This window comes from Mustela lutreola, chromosome 9, assembly GCF_030435805.1.
Source record: "Mustela lutreola isolate mMusLut2 chromosome 9, mMusLut2.pri, whole genome shotgun sequence".
Taxonomy (NCBI): domain Eukaryota; kingdom Metazoa; phylum Chordata; class Mammalia; order Carnivora; family Mustelidae; genus Mustela; species Mustela lutreola.
In genome coordinates this window covers 55599066-55626004 of record NC_081298.1, presented here as the reverse complement: position 1 = coordinate 55626004, position 26939 = coordinate 55599066, and the positions used below count along the sequence as shown (strand labels likewise).

The window sequence follows — 26939 nt, the reverse complement described above, 5'->3', positions numbered from 1 at the left end:
ATGGACCACATCTTCCTTATTCATCCATTTGAAGAAGTCCCAGAACCTAAGTCAGGTTCGGTGGGGTGAGGTTCAGAGCCGACGACTAAAGAAAGAATTCTTAAGACGTCGCTGGTGCAAAAGGTGATTTATTAGAGCATGGGGACAGGGCCCATGGGCAGGCGGAGATGCGGCTGCCCCGGGTTGTGAGGGTAGGCATGTTATATACTCCATGGTTGGGGGGAGGTGGTAAAGGGATGGGAGATTTCAACAGAGTTTTCACATGTTAGGGAGGGCCTACAAGGTGCCGGGGGAGGCCTTGCCCTTATGGCCTGATCAATGTCATCTTTAGGTCAGGCATTAACATCAAGATAGTTGGGAGATTCTTGGTTGGGTGTTTTGATCCTGCTATCATTTACATTCCCTTCTACCTCAGCCTCCTCCAGTTTATGGTGGGGAGGGAGACATTAGGGCTTCAGGAACTGAGAGTTATTTGCCTCTGGAAATTTGTGCTATTGATAAGGTAACCTCCCTGTTTAGGTCTCTAGGACATCTATAGAGCAAGGGAGATTCCTGTTCTGCAGAATTGCGATCCCTGCAAGTTAACTATTTATCATTTTATGGAAGTCAGGGGTGCCTGAGGAATGCTACACATATGGAGGGGAGCGGGTGAAGAGGGGGTGCAAGGCGCCAGCTTTTGCTTTGTCCTCAGCCAGCCTCCTGCTCCCTCATCACATTGAAGGGCATCTTGGTTCTTTCCACAGTTTGGCGACCGTGGCCATTGCTGCTATAAACATTGGGGTACAGATGGCCCTTCCTTTCACGACATCTATATCTTTGGGGTAAATACCCAGTAGTGCAATGGCAGGGTCATAGGGAAGTGCTATTTTTAATTTCTTGAGGAATCTCCACACTGTTCTCCAAAGAGGCTGCACCAACTTGCATTCCCACCAACAGTGGAAGAGGGTTCCCCTTTCTCCACATCCTCTCCAACACATGTTGTTTCCTGTCTTGCTAATTTGGGCCAGTCTAACTGGTGTAAGGTGATATCTCAATGTAGTTTTAATTTGAATCTCCCTGAGGGCTAGTGATGATGAACATTTTTTCATGTATCTGATAGCCATTTGTATGTCTTGATTGGAGAAGTGTCTGTCCATATCTTCTGCCCATTTTTTGATATGATTGTCTGTTTTGTGTGTGTTGAGTTTGAGGAGTTCATTATAGATCCTGGATATCAACCTTTTGCCTGTATTGTCATTTGCAAATATCTTCTCCCATTCCGTGGGTTGCCTCTTTGTTTTCTTGACTCTTTCCTTTGCTGTGCAGAAGCTTTTGATTTTGTTGAAGTCCCAAAAGTTCATCTTCGCTTTTGTTTCCTTTGCCTTTGGAGACATATCTTGAAAGAAGTTGCTGTGGCTGATATCGAAGAGATTACTGCCTATGTTCTCCTCTAGGATTCTGATGAATTCCTGTCTCACATTGAGGTCTTTTATCCATTTTGAGTTTATCTTTGTGTACGGTGTAAGAGAATGGCAGAGTTTCATTCTTCTACATATAGCTGCCCAGTTTTCCCAGCACCATTTATTGATGATTACTTTTCTCACCAAACCCACGGCCACCCCTTCTTTTCTGTCCTGGGGACAATGCCTCCCTCATTTCTCCTACTCCTTTCTAATGAAGTTTGGGAAACATAAGGATCAAAGTGTGTGTATTTCTGTTATGGAACCCCCTCACCCATCACAGATTGCATTCTATATTTTGTTGTGCATACTTTTTTATTTAACATATACCCTGGATAATTACTCATCCGTATACAAAGAGAATAATTTTTTAAAGCTTTAAAAAATTGTGCTATAACTCACATACAGTAAAGTGCAATCTTATGTGTGGTGCTTGATGCTTTTTTTGCAGGGGTTCACATCTGTGTCACTACCAACCCCTCATGACATAGAACATGTCCCTGCTCCCAGCCTGCCCCTCCTGCCCCTTTCTAGTTGCAACTTCCTCCAAGTTACTACAATTGTGACTTACGGGGAGAAAATCAACTGTTTTAATGGCTGCATGGTAATCTCATGTATGGATGTGACTTTAGCCACGAGTTTCCAATCTTTTGCTATTATAAATGAGGATACTTGGACTATCCTTGAACACAAGCCACCTCTTGTCTTTTTACCTTTATAGGCAAGCCCAAACTCACTTTATAGAAAACACATATAAGGTAATTTTAAACAGAGTCTGGTCTTGCTATGTCTTCCTTTCATTTCTATCTTTATTCTATACAGACTCCTTTCCCTCCTTTGAATTCCTGTTGTTCTTGTCTCACCAATCAGTACCCTGCATCCTCTTGCTCTTGCCTTTAAGGCAATCTTCAGCCTCTCTCATTAGAACAGACACACCCTAAGGGCCTGGACCTGGGACTCATCTCTTTGCATTTCTATGCTTGGCCCAGTGGTTGGCAAAACCAGATCAAATTCAGTGTCAGCTTGGTAAACACATTTGTATGCCAATATATTAGATTTTAGGATTGTTAAAAATGTGTAACACTCTCAAGGGTCAAACATCTGTCTGTTAAACCGATATATATTTATATATATGTATATATACATATATATAATAGACTGTGGAGCAGATTAATTGCTTAATTTAATAGCTCTAATTAGTTCTTCTTACTAAGGCTTGTACTACAGCACTCTCCTACATAGGCAGTGCACTCACCTAAATTAGCCACGAGTTATTTATGCAATAAACACTACCAGGAATCCACACACACCAAGTTTCACCAATTGCACCAATAGAGTCTGTTATAGCAAAAGAAAACAAAATAAAAATTCTTTCCTTCGCCTTTCTTCCTTTTTGGTCCAGGGTACAATCCTGGATCATGTACTGAATTTAGTTGTCTCTGCCTGTCTTTTTCTTTCCTTTTTAAATTTAAATTCAAATAGCCAACATATAGTGCGTCATTAGTTTTTGATGTAGTGGCTGTACCAACTTGCATTCCCACCAACAGTGTAAGAGGATTCCCCTTTCTCCACATCCTTGCCAATATTTGTTTTTCCTTGTTTTGTTAATTTTAGCCTAACTGGTGTAAGGTGGTATCTTATTGTGGTTTTGATTTATATTTCCCTGATGACAAATGATGTGGAGCATTTTCTCATGTGTCTGTTCTGCCAGTCTTTTTCAATCTATAATAGTCCCTTAGCCTTTCTTTATATTTCATAACATTGTCATTTTTAAAATCCCATTCCATTTTATTTTTGTTTATTGATTTTTGTTATGTTCAGTTAGCCAACATATTGTACATCATTAGTTTTTTATGTAGTTTTCAGTGATTCAGTAGTGTGTATAAGACACAATGATATGGAAAACATTCCATGCTTATGGATTAGAAGAATAAACACTGTTAAAATATCTATGGTGCCCAGAGGAATCTACATTTTCAGTGCCATTCCTATTAAAATACCATTGACTTTTTTTTTTTTTTTTTTTTTTTACAGAGCTGGAACATATAATCCTAAAATTTGTATGGAACCAGAAAAGACCCAAATCACCAGAGGAATGCTGAAAAATAAAAACAAAGCTGAAGCTGGGGATATTGCATTACCCGATATCAAGCTATATTACAAAACTGTGATCATCAAAACAGTATGGTATTGGCACAAAAACAGACACATAGATTAGTGAAAACAGAATGGAGACTCCAGAAATGGACCCTCAACTTTACGGTCAACTAAACTTCAAAAAAGCAGGAAAAAGTATCCAATGGAAAAAAGACAGTTTCTTCAATAAATGGTGCTGGGAAAATTGGACAGCCACATGCAGAAGAATGAAACTGGACTATTCTCTTATACAACACACAAAGATAAGTGCCATTTTTGAAGAGTATGTGCCAGTTACTTTGTAGAGTATCTCTCAATGTGGGTTCGTCTGATGTGTCTTCATGATTCAATTCAGGTTGATATTTTGGGCAATACCACAGAAGTGATGTTGTGCACTTCTCAGTGCATTGTGTTAGGAATCTGTGATGGTTCATTATTGGTGACGTTAACTTTAATCACTTGGTTGAGATAGTATCTGCTAGGTTTCTTCACTTTGTTACACACACTGTTTAAATTAATTCCTCAGGAAAAAAAATTTTTTTTAAAGATTTTATTTATTTATTTTGACAGACAGAGATCACAAGTAGGTAGACAGGCAGATGGGGGGTGGGAAGCAGGCTCCCTGCTGAGCAGAGAGCGAAATGCGGGGCTCAATCCCAGGACCCTGAGATCATGACCTGAGCCGAAGGCAGAGGCTTTAACTCACTGAGCCACCCAGGCGCCCCTATTCCTCAGAAAATTATTATAATCTTCTTTCTACAAATGAGCACACTGAGGCACAAAGATGGAGATAACTTGCCCAAAGTCATACTCATAAGCCAGAATCTCAACCGAGCCCTTTTGGTTCCAAAGCAAGCACTCTTACCTGCCAAGCTAAAGGGAGACTTTGGGGGCTGGAAGACTTGGATGTTCTTGGCCTGTGGAGAACTGTTGGAGGGCAGGGAATATGTGGATGGACAGAAACATGAAGTGTAATTGGCTAAGCCTCTTTATTAGTATGTCTGGCTTGGGGCTTGGTGTATTACCCCAAATATATGATTTGTGTGGGCTTGGGCCTTCTCTGGAATGGCAGGGCTGGACTGCTTGAGAATGTCACTACTCCAAATCCCCATTCTGGGGGTAAGTTCCTTGTAGTTGTTCAGAGGTCATGATGTGTCCCCAATCTTGGTTTCTTGGCTACATCTATGATTTGTATTATAGAAGTATAGTGAAAAAGTTGTCATAATTGAGTCATGAACAAAAAGAGTTGATCTATATTTTGGAATTCTGTGTGGACAAGAGATACAGACCTGTTTCACAGATAACTCCCTGTCTGTTCATGCCCAAGCTCACTGAGGGCTAGACGCTCCCAAGCACCAAGGCTTTGAGCAGACCTGTGCCTGATCCTTTGTTCTTTTCCTCCAGTTCTTTTAACCTGGCTTCCCCTAAGCCCTTCCTGACCCGTGAAAAGCTCTTGGTCATCTTCTCACTCCCTTGCTTCCCCAACTGCTTACTCACTATGTGCTCACAAGGTACACTTTACCGTGCACTCCTTCTCCACACCTGGCACAGCTCCAGCTTTCACTCAATCAAGTTTCTTCTGCTTCACAGCAGTATTTCCAGATTCTCAGTCTTAGTTTGGACCACCTGGAAGGAAAGTCTGGGGAAGGAGGAAACTAGAGTAGTTAGTTATACATCAGCTCCTGTCAGTCATTTGTTAAGCTTTAATTTTCCTGCATATCTGGCCTGCTGTACATACATGCTCTGAAAGAGCCCTTAGGCACAGAGATCAGATAAGGCAGATGGGACTGACTCTAGTTGATACTGGAAAAGGAAGGGTCTGAAGGCTACTGATGAGAAAGAACAGTGGCAACCTGGTTCATAAGCTCTTAGGATTTTAGAGCAGAAAAGGAGTTTAGAGACCATCTAGTTCACTTTCTCCCTCTCCCCCAATGGAGTCACATATAAACCTTGCATTTATAAAGAGGAAACTCAGACGGGAAAATTTCCTGAATTTCCTGGATTTCTCCAAACTTCACTGTTATTTTTTAAATTTTATTTTAAAATTTGTTTTCATTTTTAAAAAATTTTAATTCCCATGTAGATAACACAGTGTTATATTAGTTTCAGGTATACAATATAGTGATTTGACAATTCCATATATTACTCAGTGATCATCAAGATAAGTGTACTCTTAAATCCATTCACCTGTTTCACCTGTCCCTCCACCCACCTCGAACCATCTGTTTGTTCTTTGTAGTTAAGAATCTGTTTTTTGGTTGGTTTCTCTTTTTTTCTTTTGTTTATTTGTTTTGTTTCTTAAAGTCCACATATGAATGAAATCATATAGTATTTATCTTTCCGCCTGGCTTATTTCATTTAGCATTATACTCTCTAGATCCATCCATGTTGTTGAAAATGACAAGATTTCATCTTTTTTTAATGGCCAAATAATATTTCAGTGTGTGTGTGTGTGTGTGTGTGTGTTTATGTGTGTGATGGGTACTTGGGCTGCTTCCATAATTTAGGTTGTAAGTAATGCTGCTATAAACATAAGGGTGTTATGTGTCCCTTTGAAGTAGTGTTTTTGTGTTTTTGGGGGGTTAAATATCCAGTAGTGTATTTACTGGGTCATAGGGTAGCTCTATTTTTAACTTTTTGAGGAAATTTCATACTGGTTTCCTGAGTGGCTGCATCAGTTTACATTCCTGCCAACAGTGCACGAGGGTTCTTTTCCATCTGCATCCTCACCAACCCCTATTGTTCGTTGTGTTGTTGACTTTAGTCATTCTGACAGGTATGATGTGAGGTGATATCTCATTGTGGTTTTGATTCGTATTTCCCTGATGATAAGTGAGAGGTTAAACATCTTATCATGTGTCTGTTGGCCATTTGTAAGTCTTCTTTAGAGAAATTTCTGTTCATTTCTTCTGCCCATTTTTAAATTGGATTGTTTGGGAGTTTTGAGTGTGTGTTGAGATATGTAAGATCTTTATATGTTTTTTGGATGCTAATCTTTTTTTTTTTTTATTTTTATATTATTTATTTATTTTTTAAAATTCTTTTCAGTGTTCCAGAATTCATTGTTTATGCACCACACCAAGTGCTCCATGCAATACATGCCCTCCACAATACCCACCACCAGGCTCACCCAACCTCCCACCTCCCTCCCCTTCAAAGCCCTCAGTTAGTTCCTCAGAGTCCACAGTCTTTCATGATTCAGATGCTAACTTTTTATTGAATATGTCATTTGCAAATACCTTCTCCCATTCAGTATGTTGTCTTTTACTTTTGTTAGTTGTTTCCTTTGCTGTGCAAAAGCTTTTTATTAATTTTTATTTTTATTTTTATTTTTATATATATTTATTTTTGCAGTTTTTAAAATTTTTTAATGTTAGTCACCATAAAATACATCATTAGTTTTTGGTACAGTGTTTCAAGATTCATTGTTTAGGTATAACACCCAGTGTTCCATGTAATATGTGTCCTCCTTAATACCCACCATCAGGCTCATCCATCCCCACATCCCCCTCCCCTCAAAAACCCTCCGTTTGTTTCTCAGAGTCCACAGTCTCTCATGGTTCATCTCCCCATCCAATTTCCCCAATTCATTTTTCCTTTTCTTCTTCTAATGTCCTCCATGTTATTCCTTATGTTCCACAAGTAAGTGAAACCATATGATAATTGACTTTCTCTGCTTGACTTATTTCACTCAGCATAATCTCTTCCAGCCCCATCCTTGATGCAAAAGTTGGGTATTCATCCTTTCTGATGGCAGAGTAATATTCCATTGTATATATGGACCACATCTTCTTTTTTTATTCATCTGTTAAAGGGCATCTCAGCTCTTTCCACAGTTTGACTGTTGTGGCCATTGCTGCTATGAACATTGGGGTACATATGGCCCTATTTTTCACTACATCTATATCTTTGGGGTAAATATCCTGTAGTACAATTGCCAGGTCATGGGGTAGCTCTATTTTTAATTTTTTGAGGAATATCCACAGTTTTCCAAAGTGGGTGCACCAATTCACATTCGTACCAATGATGGTGCTGGGAAAATTGGACAACTATGTAGAGAAGAATGAAATTGACCATTCTCTTACACCATACACAAAGATAAACTCAAAATGGATGAAAGACCTCAGTGTGAAACAGGAGTCCATCAAAATCCTGGAAGAGAACATAGGCAGTAACCTCTTCAACATCGGCCACAGCAGCTTCTTTCAAGAGACATCTCCAAAGGCAAAGGAAACAAAAGTGAAAATGAACTCCTGGTACTTCATCAAGATAAAAAGCTTCTAGGGTGCTTGGGTGGCTCAGTGAGTTAAGCCTCTGCCTTCAGCTCAGGTCATGATTCCAGAGTCCTGGGATCAAGCCCCACATCGAGCCCCACATCGGGCTCTCTGCTCAGCAGGGAACCTGCACCCCCCGCCCCCTGCCTGCCTCTCTGCCTACTTGTGATATATATCTCTGTCAAACAAATGAATAAAATCTTTAAAAAAAAAAAAGATAAAAAGCTTCTGCAAAGCAAAGGAAAGAATCAACAAAACAAAGAGGCAACCTATGGAATAGGAGAAAACATTCGCAAATGACACTATTTATTTAAAAAAAAAAAAAGATTTATCCATTTGAGGGGAAAAAAAAGAGAGTGAGCCCAAGGGGGAAGGAACAGAGGGAGAGATTCTCAAGCTGGTGCGGGGCTCAATCTCACAACCCTGGGATCATGACCTGAGCTGAAATCAAGAGTCAGATGCTCAACTGACTAAGCCAGTCAGGCAACCCAAAGCTTTTTATTTTGATATAGTCCAAATAGTTTGTTTTTGTTTTTTCCCCCCTTTCCTTAGGAAACCTATCTAGAAAAAAGTTGCTATGGCTAATGTCAGAGAAATCACTGCTTGTTGAGCTTCACTTTTGTCATATGTAAAGTGAAGATTAAAAATAGTATCTAACCCGTGGGTAGTGCAGAGTACACCATAAATGTTAGGTGTCATTTTAGGAGAAAGAGACTTGGATTAGTTAGCTATTGCCACAAATCATCCCAAAACTTAGTGCATGCAGTAAGATCATTTCTGAAATGGTGCGAGATGAGCTCTGCAGACCTTTTCCCAAGCAAAACAGCCAAAACAGGCAAAGATTATTTGAAAGAAATAGCCATGTAAAGTCTGAAAATCCTAAGGGCATACAACACATGGAAAAACACTTATTCAAGAAGTTCTAGAACTCTTGGTAAGAACAATGAGTCAGTGGCACTGAGATATGATCTCCCCTCTTTCCCTCCCTGAAGCTCTATTCCAGGTGGATACCATCAATGAGATGGTCTCTTCCCCTCAACTCTTAATTTTGGTCTACAGATTTACCCTAAAAGGGAAAATATGCTCATATCTCTCATCTCTCTCCAGCTCCATGTTCACAAGAGCTCTATTTAAGACGAGTGGCCAAGAAGCCTATTGCTATCTTTCTCCACCTATGAGCACCCACACATATGGCAAAAGTAATACTCCAGTTATGACAGGCCAAGAATACCGGGTGCTGATTGCCTGTACCCCAGCTCATTCATAAGACAGACATTCCATACCTGAAAAGGTAAGTTGAGAAAACCTCTGAAAGCTGAAGGGCTGTGTCCCTGCTTAGTGCCATGCTATTAAAGCAAGGACATCATTCTAGGAGCAGGGGACAACTTTCCCTTTCCCCAGAATCAAAGCAGTGGTGCAGTTGTTCTGTGAGGGAAAGAGACAGGTCATAAGAATGACATAGGGCTTTGTAGTTCTCCTCAAGGGGACTGACTTACATGAGATAGAATATGTGGAAGTTGAAGCCTAATCAAACTTTCAAAAGCAATAGAGATTTTGGTGCTCAGCAATTAAGAGAAGATGGATAACAATGAGGGAATTGGTGGGCCAGCTGTACTTTCCACAGAACCAGGGAAATAGGTAGCTAGGAAGAGCCCTACTGGAGTCAGAGCAAGTCTCAAAGACTGATTCAAAGACTACTCCTTTAAATAGACCCCAAGTTTAATTGGATCATCCAGAGCAATTTATGGCCCAGCATATTGTCAAAAACTAAGCTAACAAGCAGTGGGTGTTAAATCTGACTACAGTATCAGTAGAGGTAAACGATCTATAAACATAAAAGGAAATAGTCCTTTCCACAGAGAAAGAGAAGTCAAAGCAAGTCCAGCTAGGACAATTGTCCTCCCTGGATGGGGAGGGTTAACATGACTGTGAAAGAGCTGAACATTGTGCCTTCTAAAGAATGAATAACAGTTTGCATATAGGACAGGAAATGGACATCAATAAAAAGGTCCAGACAAGTCAGTAAACAAATAAGCAACTATAATGTTGGAATAAGTGTTCAGAGTTGCTACATTATATTACTTAAAATGCACAATTTTCAATGGAAAAGAATGAGACATGCAAAGAAACAGGAAAGTGTGACCAATTCACAGGAGGAAAAAACTAGTAGTAGTAGAAGTTATCCTTCAGGAAGCCAAGATGTTGGACTTAAAAGACAAGTACTAAATGAAAGTATATCTAAAGAATTAAAGGAAAGTATGAGAACAATGCCTTGCCAAATAGAGACTGTCAACAAAAAAATAGAAATTATTTTAAAAGAACCAAATAGAAATTCTATAATTGGAAAAGGACAATATTTAAAGTGAAAAATTACTAGAAGAGCTCAATAGCTCTTTGAACCGATGGAATCAAGAATCAGCAAATTTAAAGGTAGAGCAATTAAAATTATGCAGTCTGAGGATCAGAAGGAAAAAAATTAGACAAATGAAGAGTATAAGAGACCTGTGGGACATCAACAGCCATACAAACATACACATAGGGGAATTCTTAGAAGGAAAGAAGGTAAAGGAGCACAAAGGATATTTGAAGGAACAATAGTAAAAAACTCTCCAAATTTTATGAAAAACATTAATCTGCATATTTCAGAAGCCAAACTATTTCAAGTAGAATCAGCCAAAGAGACCAACACACAACACAAACAGCTTAAAGCCAAAAACAAAGAGAGAATCTTGAAAGCAGTGAAAGAGAAGTGATTCATCACCTAGAATGGATCCTCATTCAGAAACCATGGAGGATCGAAGGACACTGCCTTCCAAGCGTGAAAGAAAAAAAAACCATAAAATTTATATTCAACAAAAATGCCGTTCAAAATGCAGAAGAAATTAAGACATTTCCAAATAAAACCCAAGGGAGTTTGTCATTAGTAGACCTAACATACAAGAAGTGCTAAAGTGTCTTCCAAGTTGAATATAAGGACACTAGACAAAAACTTGAATCCACATGAAAAAGCAAAAAATACTGAAAAGATATATGTGTATATATATACATATATATGTATATATATATACATATACATATATATCTGTATTTTTGTTTTAAGCATTTTCTTTTCATATATGATTTAAAAGACCGCTCTATAAAGCAATCATTATAAAATTGTGTTGATGAACTCCTAATGTATACAGATGTAATCTGTTTGACAATAATAGGACAAAAGCAGGAGCAGGGAACAGAGCTACATTGTAGCAAAGTTTTTGTGTACTATTGAAATCAATTAGCCTTAGTCAAAACTAGATTATTTTAAATTAGTATGTTCATTGTAAACTCTAGGGCAACCACTAAAAAACCAACCAAAAGTAAAATAAAATAAACAGAGAGTGAATTAAAATGATATATTAGAAAATATTTAAATAGAAAAGACAGTCATGGAGTAATGGAAACGCCAAAAAGATGTAAAAAGTGATTACTGAGAAGGTAGGATTTATGGAAGACATAAATCTTACCTTATCAGTAATCAGTTGGAGTGTAAATGGACTAAATATTCCAATAAAAAGACAAAGATTGTTGGAATGGGTTAAAAATGATCCAACTATTCTATTAGCCAACCAGGAAGAGTTCTTTTATAAGCTGATTTATTAATACTCTCTCAAGATAGGGCAATGTTATATAATTATATAATGAGAAGGAAAGGTCTTTCTGAGTCACAGACACATAAGCACTAAGATAGCTTTAATTATACAATTTTAGCTGCAGGCAAAAGATACAAGATATAAAATTCATAGGTCTTGATATCATAGAGTGTTTTCCAGTGGGCTGATGTGTGCTCAGACAAATATGCAAAAAAAAAAATCAATAATGATAAGCCAAATTCTCTGTCATTTCTAATCCCAACAGACAATATAACTCTATAAATCCATTAGACCAAAACACCAAATTCCATAATCATTGCTGTCACTGCTGGAGAATCACTTGTCAGATATAAGTAAGGCAGAAACAAAAACAAATCAAAGGAGTATGAGAGAAACAATAAGTCAGCAAAATTAAAGTTCCATTTGTGCTTGAAACACACCTGTGGAAGTCAGCAAAAGTGGCTACTGAGCTTATGCAGCCCATGTAGTGTGTTTCTTTAGCAACATATTTTACCTGGCTTTGGGTAAATCCATTGGGCATCTCAGTTAATAACACCCCTAACTGTTAAAGGATTTTTAAAATTAAATTATTTATTTTCAGAAAAACAGTATTCATTATTTTTTCACCACACCCAGTGCTCCATGCAATCCGTGCCCTCAATAATACCCACCACCTGGTACCCCAACCTCCCACCCCCCCGCACTTCAAACCCCTCAGATTGTTTTTCAGAGTCCATAGTCTCTCATGATTCACCTCCCCTTCCAATTTACCCCAACTCCCTTCTCTTCTCTAACTCCCGTTGTCCTCCGTGATATTTGTTATGCTCCACAAATAAGTGAAACCATATGATAGTTGACTCTCTCTGCTTGACTTATTTTATTCAGCATAATCTCTTCCAGTCCCGTCCATGTTGCTACAAAAGTTGGGTATTCATCCTTTCTGATGGAGGCATAATACTCCATAGGGTATAGGGACCACATCTTCCTTATCCATTCATCCGTTGAAGGGCATCTTGGTTCTTTCCATAGTTTGGCGACCATGGCCATTGCTGCAATAAGCATTGGGGTACAGATGGCCCTTCTTTTCACGACATCTGTATCTTTGGGGTAAATACCCAGGAGTGCAATGGCAGGGTCATAGGGAAGTTCTATTTTTAATTTCTTGAGGAATCTCCACACTGTTCTCCAAAGAGGCTGCACCAACTTGCATTTCCACCAACAGTGGAAGAGGGTTCCCCTTTCTTCACATCCTCTCCAACACATGTTGTTCCCTGTTTTATTAATTTTGGCCATTCTAACTGGTGTAAGGTGATATCTCAATGTGGTTTTAATTTAAATCTCCCTGCGGGCTAGTGATGATGAACATTTTTTCATGTGTCTGATAGCCATTTGTATGTGTTCATCGGAGAAGTGTCTGTTCATATCTTCTGCCCATTTTTTGATATGATTGTCTGTTTTGTGTGTGTTGAGTTTGAGGAGTTCATTATAGATCCTGGATATCAACCTTTTGTCTGTACTGTCATTTGCAAATATCTTCTCCCATTCCGTGGGTTGCCTCTTTGTTTTCTTGACTGTTTCCTTTGCTGTGCAGAAGCTTTTGATTTTGATGAAGTCCCAAAAGTTTATTTTCACTTTTGTTTCCTTTGCCTTTGGAGACATATCTTGAAAGAAGTTGCTGCGGCTGATATCAAAGAGATTACTGCCTATGTTCTCCTCTAGGATTCTGATGGATTCCTGTCTCACGTTGAGGTCTTTTATCCATATTGAGTTTATCTTTGTGTACGGTGTAAGAGAATGGTCGAGTTTCATTCTTCTACATATAGCTGCCCAGTTTTCCCAGCACCATTTATTGAAGAGACTGTCTTTTCTCCACTGTATATTTTTTTCCTGTTTTGTCGAAGAGTATTTGCCCATAGAGTTGAGGGTCCATATCTGGGCTCTCTACTCTGTTCCACTGGTCTATGTGTCTGTTTTTATGCCAGTACCATGCTGTCTTGGTGATCACAGCTTTGTAATAAAGCTTGAAATCAGGTAATGTGATGCCCCCAGTTTTATTTTTGTTTTCCAACATTTCCTCAGCGATCCAAGGTCTCTTCTGATTCCACAGAAATTTTTGGATTATTTGCTCCAGCTCTTTGAAGAATACCAGTGGAATTTTGATCGGAATGGCATTAAAAGTATAGATTGCTCTAGGCAGTATAGACATTTTAACAATGTTTATTCTTCCGATTCAAGAACATGGAATGGTCTTCCATCTTTTTGTGTCTTCTTCTATTTCTTTCATCAGTGTTCTGTACTTCCTCAAGTACAGATCCTTTACCTCTTTTGTTAGGTTTATTCCCAGTTATCTTATGGTTCTTGGTGCTATAGTAAATGGAATCAATTCTCTAATTTCCCTTTCTGTATTTTCATTGTTAGTGTATAAGAAAGCCACTGATTTCTGCACATTGACTTTGTATCCTGCCACGTTGCTGGATTGCTGTGAGTTCTAGTAGTTTGGGGGTGGAGTCTTTTGGGTTTTCCATATAGTTTGACTACTTCATTGCCAATTTGGATGCCTTTTCTTTCTCTTTGTTGTCTGATTGCTGTTGCTAAGACTTCTAATACTATGTTGACCGAGGTGGTGAAAGTGGGCATCCTTGTCTTGTTCCTGATCTCAACGGGAAGGCTGCAAGCTTTTTCCCATTGAGGATGATATTTGCTGTGGGTCTTTCATAGATAGATTTGATGAAGTTCAGGAATGTTCCCTCTATCCCTATACTTTAAAGCGTTGTAATCAGGAACGGATGCTGGGTTTTGTCAAATGCTTTTTCTGCATCGATTGAGAGGACCATGTGGTTCTTCTCTCTTCTCTTATTAATTTGTTCTATCACATTGATTGATTTGCGAATGTTGAACCATCCTTGTAGCCCAGGGATGAATCCCACCTGATCATGGTGGATAATTGTTTTAATGTGCTGTTGGATCCTGTTGGCTAGGATCTTGTTGAGAATCTTAGCATCCATATGCTATATGCTGTGGTCTGAAATTCTCCTTTTTGGTAGGACCTTTGCCTGGTTTGGGGATCAGGGTAATGCTCGCTTCATAGAAAGAGTAAGGAATTTTTCTTTCTGCTTCAATTTTTTGAAACAGCTTCAGGAGAATAGGTGTTATTTCTTCTTTGAAAGTTTGGTAAAATTCCCCAGGGAATCCGTCAGGTCCTGGGCTCTTGTTTTTTGGGAGGTTTTTGATCACTGCTTCAATCTCATTACTAGATATTGGTCTATTCAGGTTGTCGATTTCTTCCTGGTTCAATTTTGGTAGTTTATAGTTTTCCAAGAATGCATCCATTTCATCTAGGTTGCTAAGCTTATTGGCATAAACTGTTGATAATAACTTGTTTTTTTTTAATTTTTAATTTTTAATTTTTTATAAACATATATTTTTATCCCCAGGGGTACAGGTCTGTGAATCACCAGGTTTACACACTTCACAGCATTCACCAAAGCACATACCCTCCACAATGTCCATAACTCCACCCCCCTTCTCCCAACGCCACTCTCCCCAGCATACCTCAGTTTATTTTGTGAGATTAAGAGTCACTTATGGTTTGTCTCCCTCCCAATCCCATCTTGTTTCATTTATACTTCTCCTACCCACTTAAGCCCCCATGTTGCATCACCACTTCCTCATATCAGGGAGATCATATGATAGTTGTCTTTCTCTGCTTGACTTATTTCGCTAAGCATGATACGCTCTAGTTCCATCCACGACACAAATGGCAAGATTTCATTTCTTTTGATGGCTGCATAGTATTCCATTTTGTATATATGCCACTTCTTCCTTATCCATTCATCTGTTGATGGACATCTAGGTTCTTTCCATAGTTTGGCTATTGTGGACATTGCTGCTATAAACATTCCGGTGAACATGCCCCTTTGGATCACTACATTTGTATCTTTAGGGTAAATACCCAGTAGTGTAATTGCTGGGTCATAGGGCAGTTCTATTTTCAACATTTTGAGGAACCGCCATGCTGTTTTCCAGAATGGTTGCACCAGCTTGCATTCCCACCAAAAGTGTAGGAGGGTTCCCCTTTCTCTGCATCCTCGCCAGCATCTGTCATTTCCTGACTTGTTAATTTTAGCCATTATGACTGCTGTGAGGTGATATCTCATTGTGGTTTTGATTTGTATTTTCCTGATGCCGAGTGATATGGAGCACTTTTTCATGTGTCTGTTGGCCATCTGGATGTCTTCTTTGCAGAAATGTCTGTTCATGTCCTCTGCCCATTTCTTGATTGGATTATTTGTTCTTTGGGTGTTGAATTTCCTAACTTCTTTATAGATTTTGGACACTAGTCCTTTATCTGATGTGTCGTTTGCAAATATCTTCTCCCATTCTGTCAGTTGTATTTTGGTTTTGTTAACTGTTTCTTTTGCTGTGCAAAAGCTTTTGATCTTGATAAAATCCCAATAGTTCATTTTTTCCCTTGCTTCCTTTGCCTTTGGCGATGTTCCTAGGAAGATGTTGCTGCAACTGAGGTTGAAGAGGTTGCTGCCTGTGTTCTCCTCAAGGATTTGGATGGATTCCTTTCTCACATTGATGTCCTTCATCCATTTTGAGTCTATTTTCGTTTGTGGTGTAAGGAAATGGTCCAATTTCATTTTTATGATTGTGGCTGTCCAATTTTCCCAACACCATTTATTGAAGAGGCTGTCTTTTTTCCATTGGACATTCTTTCCTGCTTTGTCAAAGACGAGTTGACCATAGAGTTGAGGGTCTATTTCTGGGCTCTCTATTCTCTTCCATTGATCTATGTGCCTGTTTTTGTGTCAGTAGCATGCTGTCTTGATGATGACAGCTTTGTAATAGAGCTTGAAGTCCGGAATTGTGATGCCACCAACGTTGGCTTTCTTTTTCAATATCCCTTTGGCTATTCGAGGTCTTTTCTGGTTCCATATAAATTTTAGAATTATTTGTTCCTTTTCTTTGAAAAAGATGAATGGTACTTTGATAGGAATTGCATTAAATGTGTAGATTGCTTTAGGTAGCATAGACATTTTCACAATATTTATTCTTCCAATCCAGGAGCATGGAACATTTTTCCATTTCTTTATGTCCTCAATTTCTTTCACGAGTACTTTATAGTTTTCTGAGTATAGATTCTTAGCTTCTTTCATTAGGTTTATTCCGAGATATCTTATCGTTTGCGGTGCAATTGTAAAAGGGATTGACTCATTAATTTCTCTTTCTTCTGTCTTGTTGTTGGTGTAGAGAAATGCAACTGATTTCTGTGCAATGATTTTATATCCTGACACTTTACTGAATTCCTGTACTAGTTCTAGCAGTTTTGGAGTGGAGTCTTTTGGGTTTTCCACATATAGTATCATATCATCTGCGAAGTGTGATAGTTTGACTTCTTTGCCTATTTGGATGCCTTTAATTTCCTTTTGGTGTCTGATTGCTGAGGCTAGGACCTCTAGTACGATGTTGAATAGCTGTGGTGATAATGGACATCCCTGCCGTGTTCCTGACCTTAGCAGAAAAGCTTTCAGTTTTTCTCCATTGAGAATGATATTTGCAGTGGGTTTTTCATAAATGGATTTGATAATATTGAGGTATGTGCCCTCTATCTCTACACTTTGAAGAGTTTTGATCAGGAAGGGATGCTGTACTTTGTCAAATGCTTTTTCAGCATCTATTGAGAGTATTGTATGGTTCTTGTTCTTTCTTTTATTGATGTCTTGTATCACAATGATTAATTTGCGGATGTTGTACCAACCTTGCAGCCCTGGAATAAATCCCACTTGGTCGTGGTGAATAATCCTTTTAATGTACTGTTGAATCCTATTGGCTAGTATTTTGGTGAGAATTTTCACATCTGTGTTCATCAAGGATATTGGTCTGTAGTTCTCTTTTTGATGGGATCCTTGTCTGGTTTTGGGATCAAGGTGATGCTGGCCTCATATAATGAGTTTGGAAGTTTTCCTTCCATTTCTATTTTTTGGAACAGTTTCAGGAGAATAGGAATTAGTTCTTCTTTAAATGTTTGGTACAATTCCCCCGGGAAGCCGTCTGGCCCTGGGCTTTTGTTTGTTTGGAGATTTTTAATGACTGTTTCAATCTCCTTACTGGTTATGGGTCTGTTCAGGCTTTCTATTTCTTCCTGGTTCAGTTGTGGTAGTTTATATGTTTCTAGGAATGCATCCGTTTCTTCCAAATTGTCAAATTTGTTGGCGTAGAGTTGCTCATAGTATGTTCTTATAATTGTTTGTACTTCCTTGGTGTTAGTTGTGATCTCTCCTCTTTCATTCATGATTTTATTTATTTGGGTCCTTTCTCTTTTCTTTTTGATAAGTCTGGCCAGTGGTTTATCAATTTTATTAATTCTTTCAAAGAACCAGCTCCTAGTTTCATTGATTTGTTCTATTGTGGTTTTTTTTTTTGGTTTCTATTTCATTGATTTCTGCTCTGATCTTTATGATTGCTCTTCTCCTGCTGGGTTTAGGGTTTCTTTCTTGTTCTTTCTCCAGCCCCTTTAGGTGTAGGCTTAGGTTGTTCATTAGAGAATTTTCTTGTTTCTTGAGGAAGGCTTGTACCGCTATATATTTTCCTCTCAGGACTGCCTTTGTTGTGTCCCATAGATTTTGAACCATTGTATTTTCATTATCATTTGTTTCCATGGTTTTTTTTCAATTCTTCTTTAATTTCCTGGTTGACCCATTCATTCTTTAGAAGGATGCTGTTTAGTTTCCATGTATTGGGGTTCTTTCCAAACTTCCTCTTGTGCTTGAGTTCTAGCTTCAGAGCATTGTGGCCTGAAAATATGCAGGGAATGATCCCAATCTTTTGATATCGGTTGAGTCCTGATTTAGGACTGAGGTTGTGATCTATTTTGGAGAATGTTCCATGTGCACTAGAGAAGAATGTGTATTCTGTTGCTTTGGGATGAAATGTTCTGAATATATCTGTGATGTCCATCGGGTCCAGTGTGTCATTTAAGGACTTTATTTCCTTGTTGATCTTTTGCTTGGATGGTCTGTCCATTTCAGTGAGGGGAGTGTTAAAGTCCCCTACTATTATTGTATTATTGTTGATATGTTTCTTTGATTTTGTTATTAATTAGTTTATATAGTTGGCTGCTCCCACGTTGGGGGCATAGGTATTTAAAATTCTTAGATCTTCTTGTTGGATCTGTCCAACAAGAGTTGGAGTATGATATAGTTTGAGTATGATACAGTTTCCTTCATCATCTCTTATTATAATCTTTGGCTTAAAATCTAATGGATCTGATATAAGGATTGCCACTCCTGCTTTCTTCTGATGTCCATTAGCATAGTAAGTTCTTTTCCACCCCCTCACTTTAAATCTGGAGGTGTCTTCGGGCTTAAAATGAGTTTCTTGGATGCAACATATAGATGGGTTTTGTTTTTTTATCCAATCTGATACCCTGTGTCTTTTGACAGGGGCATTTGGCCCATTCACATTCAGGGTAACTATTGAGAGATATGAATTTAGTGCCATTGTATTGCCTGTAAGGTGACTGTTACTGTATATGGTCTCTGTTCCTTTCTGATCTACCACTTGTAGGCTCTGTCTTTGCTTAGAGGACCCCTTTCAAGATTTCCAGTAGAGCTGGTTTGGTGTTTGCAAATTCTTTCAGTTTTTGTTTGTCCTGGAAGCTTTTAATCTCTCCTTCTATTTTCAATGATAGCCTAGCTGGATATAGTATTCCCGGCTGCATGTTTTTCTCGTTTAGTGCTCTGAAAATATCATGCCAACTCTATCTGGCCTGCCCGGTCTCTGTGGAGAAGTCTGCTGCCAGTCTAATATTTTTACCATTGTATGTTACAGACTTCTTTTCCCGGGCTGCTTTCAGGATTTTCTCTTTGTCACTAAGGCTTGTAAATTTTACTATTAGGTGACGGGGTGTGGGTCTATTCTTATTGATTTTGAGGGGCATTCTCTGCACCTCCTGAATTTTGATGCTCATTCCCTTTGCCATATTGGGGAAATTCTCCCCAATAATTCTCTCCAGTATACCTTCTGCTCCCCTCTCACTTTCTTCTTCTTGTGGAATCCCAATTATTCTAATGTTTTTTCATCTTATGGTGTCATTTATCTCTCGAATTCTCCCCTCGTGGTCCAGTAGCTGTTTGTCCCTCTTTTGCTCAGCTTTTTATTCTCTGTTATTTGGTCTTCTATATCGTTAATTCTTTCTTCTGCCTCATTTATCCTAGCAGTGGGAGCCTCCATTTTTGATTGCACCTCATTAATAGCTTTTTTGATTTCAACTTGGTTAGATTTTAGTTCTTTTATTTCTCCAGAAAGGGCCTTTATATCTCCCAAGAGGGTTTCTCTAATATCTTCCATGCCTTTTTCGAGCCCGGCTAGAACCTTGAGAACTGTCATTCTGAACTCTAGATCTGACATATTACCAATGTCTGTATTGATTAGGTCACTAGCCTTTGGTACTGCCTCTTGTCCTTTTTTTGTAGTGAATTTTTCCACCTTGTCATTTTGTCCAGATAAGAGTATATGAAGGAGCAAATAAAATACTAAAAGGGTGGCAACGACCCCAGGAAAATATGCTTTAACCAAATCAGAAGTGATACCAAATTGTGAGGGGGGAGAAAGGGGATAAAAAGACGTTCAGAAAGAAAGAAAGAAAAAAGATAAAGAAAAAAATTTAATAAAGAAAACGAATAAAGTATTATATATATATATATATATATATATATATATATAATTAACTAGTTAAAAAACATTAAGAAAGTAAAGGGTAAAAGTTAAAAAAATTTTAGCAGGAGAAAACAATGAAAAAGAAAAAAAAATTAAATTAATTGCAAGACTAAAGAATCACATGGAGAAAGCCATGAGTTCCGTGCTTTGCTTTCTCCTCCTCTGGAATTCTGCTGCTCTCCTTGGTATTGAAACCGCACTCCTTGGTAGGTGAACTTGGTCTCTGCTGGATTTCTTGTTGATCTTCTGGGGGAGGGGCCTAGTGTAGTGATTCTTAATTGTCTTTGCCCCAGGCGGAGTTGCACCGCCCTTACCAGGGGCTGGGGTGAGTAATCCGCTCGGGTTTGCTTTCAGGAGCTTTTGTTCCCTGAGCGCTTTCCGTAGAGTTCCGGAGGACGGGAATTCAAATGGCGGCCTCCTGGTCTCCGGCCCGGAGGAGCCGAGAGCCCAGGGCCCCACTCCTCAGTGTGCCCTCAGAGAACAGCGCCCAGTTATTCCCGTCTGCCTGACCTCCGGCTGCTCTCCGAGCTCACCAAGCCTGCGACCGGTTCAAGGTAACCCCGAGCTGTGATCTTACTGTCGGCTCTGTCTCTGAGCGGGCTTCCCTGTCCCAATAACTGCAAGCTCTGCGACACTCAGACACCCCCGATTTTTCTGTGACCCTGCAGGACCTGAGGCCACGCTGACCCCGCATGGGCTTCGCCCCAGTTTAGCCTCTGGAGTGATGTCCCTCAGCGGAACAGACTTTTAAAAGTCCTGATTTTGTGCTCCGTTGCTCCGCCACTTGCCGGGACCCGGCCCTTCACCCCGGGGTCTATCTTCCCATCACTTTGGATTCACTTCTCCGCCAGTCCTACCTTTCAGAAAGTGGTTGTTTTTCTGTTTCTAGAATTGTTGTTCTTCTCTTCAATCTACTGATGGATTTGCAGGTGTTTGCAATCTTTAGATAAGCTATCTAGCTGATCTCCTGCTAGCTGAAGTAGTCTCAGCCTGCTACTTCTCCGCCATCTTGACTCCCCCTTGATAATAACTTCTGATGATTGTTTCTACTTCCTGGGTGTTAGTTGTGATCTCTCCCTTTTCATTCATAATTTTATGAATTTGGGCTTTCTTTTCTTTTGGATTAGTGTGGCCAATGGTTTATTGATCGTATTGATTCTTTCAAAAAACCAGCTTCTAGTTTCATTGATACATTCTACTGTATCTCTGGTTTCTTCCTCATTGATCTCATCTCTAATCTTGATGATTTTCCCTCTTATGTGTGGAGTTGGTTTGATTTGTTGTTGATTTTCTAGTTCTTTAAGGTGTAGAGACAGCTGCTGTGTTCTGGATTTTTCAGTTTTTTTGAGGGAGGCTTGTATGGCTATGTATTTCCCCTTAGGGCCGCCTTTGCTGTATCCCATAGGTTTTGGACCAAAGTGTCTTCATTCTCATTGGTTTCCATGAATTGTTTCAGTTCTTTTTTGATCTCCTGGTTGATCCAAGCATTCTTAAGCAAGGTGGCCTTTAGCTTCCAGGTGTTTGAGTTCCTTCTGAACTTTTCCTTGTGATTGAGCTCCAGTTTCAAAGCATTGTGATCTGAGAATATGCAGGGAATAATCTCGGTCTTTTGGTATCGGTTGAGTCCTGACTTGTGACCCAGTATGTGGTCTATTCTGGATAAGGTTCCTTGTGCACTTGAGAAGAATGAGTATTCTGTTGTTTTAGGGTGGAATGTTCTGTATATAAAGGATTTTTTTAAAGATTTTATTTATTTATTTATTTATTTGACAGAGAGAGATCACAAGTAGGCAGAGAGACAGGCTGGGAGCAGGGTGAAGCAGGCTCCCCGCTGAGCAGAGAGTCCAATGTGGGGCTTGATCCCAGGACCCTGAGATCATGACCTGAGCTGAAGGCAGAGGCTTAACCTTCTGAGTCACGCAGGTGCCCCTAAAGGATTTTTAAAGAAGGAAATATTATGACTTCCAAAGCCATATAAATTGCTCATATGCCAAAGATTATTTGGCTCATTAATTAATGAGGGAGACTGTAAGTAAAATCTTAAAACCAGTATAAAGGCAAATTTTGAGTAGAATTATGTAGTCAAATATGAAATGCTGAAATAAGTTTTAAAAGAGAGGGGAAAACTTACAGCTTTAAAAAAAAAATCCACAATATCTAAGTGCATTCCAACATGCAATTTATATTGTAAAATATCTCAAAGTCAAGGAAATGTGAAAAACCCCTGTAGAAATAGATACACAAAATGGGAATATCCTCAGTAAACTCTCAGTCCATTTAAGGTCTTCAAAAAAGATCCAATGGTGTGTGTGGGGGGGGGGGGACGGCGTCTGAGTGTTTCATTTGGTTAAGCATCTATCTTTGGCTTAAATCGTGATAGCAGGGTCCTGGGATCTAGCCCCAGGTGGAGCTTTTATTTTCAGTGGGGAGTCTGCCTCTCCCTCTCTTCCTCTGCCCCTCCCCATGGCTTGTTTTCTCTTTCAGACAAATAAATAAAATCTTTTGAAAAATCCAATGTGTATAAGAGACACATTAGATTTAAGCCCACAAATAAATGGAAGGTAAAAGAGTAGAAATAAAATACAGTAACCAAAGGAAAGCTGGAATGGCTGTGCTGACATCAGGCAAAATAGACTTTAAGACAAAATTTTACTAGAAACAAAGAAGACATTTTATAATGATAACAGGGACAGTCCACCAAGTAGAGATAACAATTATAAATATGTACCTAACAACAGTTAAAAATAAGTGAAGCAGGGGTGGCTGTGTGGCTCAGTTGGTAAAATGACTGCCTTCACCTCAGGTTATGATCTTGGAGTCCCAGGATGGAGTCCCACATAGGCCTCTGTACTCGCCAGGGAGTCTGTTTCTCCCACTGACCTCTCTCTCTCTCATTCTCCTCTCTCTCAAATAAATAAATAAAATCTTAAAAAAAAAAGTGAGGCAAAACTGAATAATTTAATTAAAAGTATATGAAGCAAATGTAAATAATTGAAAGGAGAAACACATTTCAACAATAGTTGGAGACTGTAATATTCAATTTTCAATAATGAATAGAGACCATGTATGCAAATGGCTGAAAAGGAAATAAAAAATTTGAACATTACAAACCAGCTAGATCCATTAGATATTTATGGAGTATTTCGCTGAAGAGCACACGAACATATTCATCTCAGGCACAGGATAGACCATTGGTAGGCCATAAAGCAAGCCTCAATGAATTTAAAAGAATTGAAATCATACAAAGTACATTATCTGACTTTGATGGAATGAAATTAGAATCAGTAAACATGGAAATTGAACAATACACTCAAATAACTCATGAGTCAAAGAAGGACTCCAAAGGTAAATTAGAAATTGAGATGAATGAAAATGAAAACACAACATACCAAAACTTAAAGGATACAGCTAAAGCAGTGTTTAGGAGAAAAATTATGGTTATAAATGCTTATATTAAAAAATAAGATCTCAAATAAATAACTATCCATCTTGAGCAACTGGAGAGAGAAAGAAAATCAAATTCAAAGCAAGCAAAAGAGAAAAATAGTAAACATTATATTAGAACTTAATGAAATAGAGATTAGAAAAACAGAAGAGAAAATCAAGAAAACAAAAAGTTGATTTTTTGAAAGCCACAAAATTAATAAGCCTTTCACGAGTTTAACCAAGAAAAAGAGAGAGAGAGAGAACACTCACATTACTAAAATAAGAAGTTAAATATGTTTATCATGGGGCACTTGGGGGTGTTCAGTAGGTTGAGCATCCAACTCTTGATTTTAACTCAGATCATGATCTCATGATGGTGAGATCAAGCCCCACATCAGCACCATGCCCAGCAGGGAGTCTGCTTGATATCCTCCCTCTCCCTGTGCCGCTACCCCTGTGGGTATATTCTGTCTCTCTCTTTCTGAAATAAATTATAGAAAGAAAAGATGTTTATCATGACCAAATTTCAGAAATAGAAAGAATTTTAAGAATACAATGATCAATTGTATGCAAACATATTAGGTACTCAATGAAATGGTCAAATTCCTAGAAAGACATAATTTACATAAAATTACAAAGACTGGTTTAAGAAGAAATAGAGAGGGCCACCTGGGTGGCTCAATCTGTTAAGCAACTGCCTTTGGCTCAGCTCACGATTCCAGTGTCCTAGGATCAACCCCCATATCGGGCTCCTTGCCCAAGGGGGAGTCTGCTTATCCCTCCCCCTGCACTTGTGTTCTTGCTCTCACTCTCTCTCCCTCTCAACAGATAAAATCTTTTTTAAAAGAGAGAAGAAGAGGAGGAGTCAAGATGGTGGAGAAGTAGCAGGCTGAGACTACTTCAGCTAGCCGGAGATCAGCTAGATAGCTTATCTAAAGATTGCAAACACCTGAAAATCCATCGGCAGATCGAAGAGAAGAAGATAAGCAATTCTGGAAACAGAAAAACAACCACTTTCTGAAAGGTAGGACCGGCGGAGAAGTGAACCCAAAGCGATGGGAAGATAGACCCCGGGGGGAAGGGCCAGCTCCCGGCAAGTGGCGGAGCAACGGAGCACAAAATCAGGACTTTTAAAAGTCTGTTCCGCTGAGGGACATCGCTCCAGAGGCCACCCGGGGCGAAGCCCACACGGGGTCAGCGTGGCCTCAGGTCCCACAGGGTCACAGAAGGATCGGGGGTGTCTGAGTGTCGCAGAGCTTGCGGGTATTGGAACGGGAAAGCCGGCTACAGAGACAGGACTGACAGTAAGCTCACAGCTCGGTGTTACCTTGAACCGGCCGCAGGCTCGGTGAGCTCGGAGCGCAGCCGGAGGTCAGGCAGACGGGAGTGACTGAGCGCGGTTCTCTGAGGGCGCACTGGGGAGTGGGGCCCTGGGCTCTCGGCTCCTCTGGGCCGGAGACCAGGAGGCCTCCATTTGTATTCCCGTCCTCCGGAACTCTACGGAAAGCGCTCAGGGAACAAAAGCTCCTGAAAGCAAACCCGAGCGGATTACTCACCCCAGCCCCTGATAAGGGCGGTGCAATTCCGCCTGGGGCAAAGACACTTGAGAATCACTACAACAGGCCCCTCCCCCAGAAGATCAACAAGAAATCCAGCAGAGACCAAGTTCACCTACCAAGGAGTGCGGTTTCAATACCAAGGAGAGCAGCAGAATTCCAGAGGAGGAGAAAGCAAAGCACGGAACTCATGGCTTTTTCCCTGTGATTTTTTTTTAGTCGTGCAGTTAATTTGATTTTTTCTTTTTCATTTTTTGTTTTTTTTCTCGCCTTCTGGTAAAATTTTTTTTTAACATTACCTTTTTCTTTTTTAACGTTTTTTAACTAGTTTATCAAATATATATATTTTCTCTTTTATATTTTTCTTATTTGTTTTCTTTTTTTAAATTCTTTCCTTTTTTTTTCTTTTTTTTTTTCTTTCTTCCTTTTTGAACCTCTTTTTATCCCCTTTCTCCCCTTTCTCCCCCCTAACGATTAGGGATGTCTACTAATTTGGTTAAAGCATATTTTCCTGGGGTTTTTGCCACCCTTTTAGTATTTTACTTGCTCCTTCATATACTCTTATCTGGACAAAATGACAAGGCGGAAAAAATCAACAACAAAAAAAAAAGATTAAGAGGCAGTACCGAGGGTTAGGGACCTAATCAATAAAGACATTGGTAATATGTCAGATCTAGAGTTCAGAATGACAATTATCAAGGTTCTAGCTGGGCTCGAAAAAGGCATGGAAGATATTAGAGAAACCCTCTCGAGAGATATAAAAGCCCTTTCTGGAGAAATAAAAGAACAAAAATCTAACCAAGTTGAAATCAAAAAAGCAATTAATGAGTTGCAATCAAAACTGGAGGCTCCCACTGCTAGGATAAATGAGGCAGAAGAAAGAATTAGTGATATAGAAGAACAAATGACAGAGAATAAAGCAGCTGAGCATAAGAGGGACAAACAGCTACTGGAGCACGAGGGGAGAATTCGAGAGATAAGTGACACCATAAGACGAAACAACATTAGAATAATTGGGATTCCAGAAGAAGAAGAAAGAGAGAGGGGAGCAGAAGGTATACTGGAGAGAATTATTGGAGAGAATTTCCCCAATATGGCAAAGGGAACGAGCATCAAAATTCAGGAGGTTCAGAGAACGCCCCTCAAAATCAATAAGAATAGGCCCACACCCCGTCACCTAATAGTAAAATTTACAAGCCTTAGTGACAAAGAGAAAATCCTGAAAGCAGCCCAGGAAAAGAAGTCTGTAACATACAATGGTAAAAATATTAGATTGGCAGCTGACTTATCCACAGAGACCTGGCAGGCCTGAAAGAGCTGGCATGATATTTTCAGAAGACTAAACGAAAAAAACATGCAGCCAAGAATACTATATCCAGCTAGGCTATCATTGAAAATAGAAGGAGAGATTAAAAGCTTCCAGGACAAACAAAAACTGAAAGAATTTGCAAACACCAAAACAGCTCTACAGGAAATCTTGAAAGGGGTCCTCTAAGCAAAGAGAGAGCCTACAAGTGGTAGATCAGAAAGGAACAGAGACCATATACAGTAACAGTCACCTTACAGGCAATAAAATGGCACTAAATTCATATCTCTCAATAGTTACCCTGAATGTGAATGGGCTAAATGCCCCTGTCAAAAGACACAGGGTATCAGAATGGATAAAAAAACAAAACCCATCTATATGTTGCCTCCAAGAAACTCATTTTAAGCCCGAAGACACCTCCAGATTTAAAGTGAGGGGGTGGAAAAGAA

At 39.3% G+C, this 26939-nt stretch overlaps 1 long non-coding RNA gene across 1 annotated transcript in view; it reads right to left on the bottom strand.

Moving 5' to 3' along the window:
- Positions 1-2635: 2635 nt before the first annotated feature.
- The window catches only part of LOC131808294 (uncharacterized), a 55269-nt gene continuing 30965 nt past the window's right edge, over positions 2636-26939 (bottom strand). The window contains exon 3 of the long non-coding RNA XR_009344770.1: positions 2636-5214. This is a non-coding gene — a long non-coding RNA (uncharacterized LOC131808294). The remainder of the gene's footprint in view (positions 5215-26939) is intronic.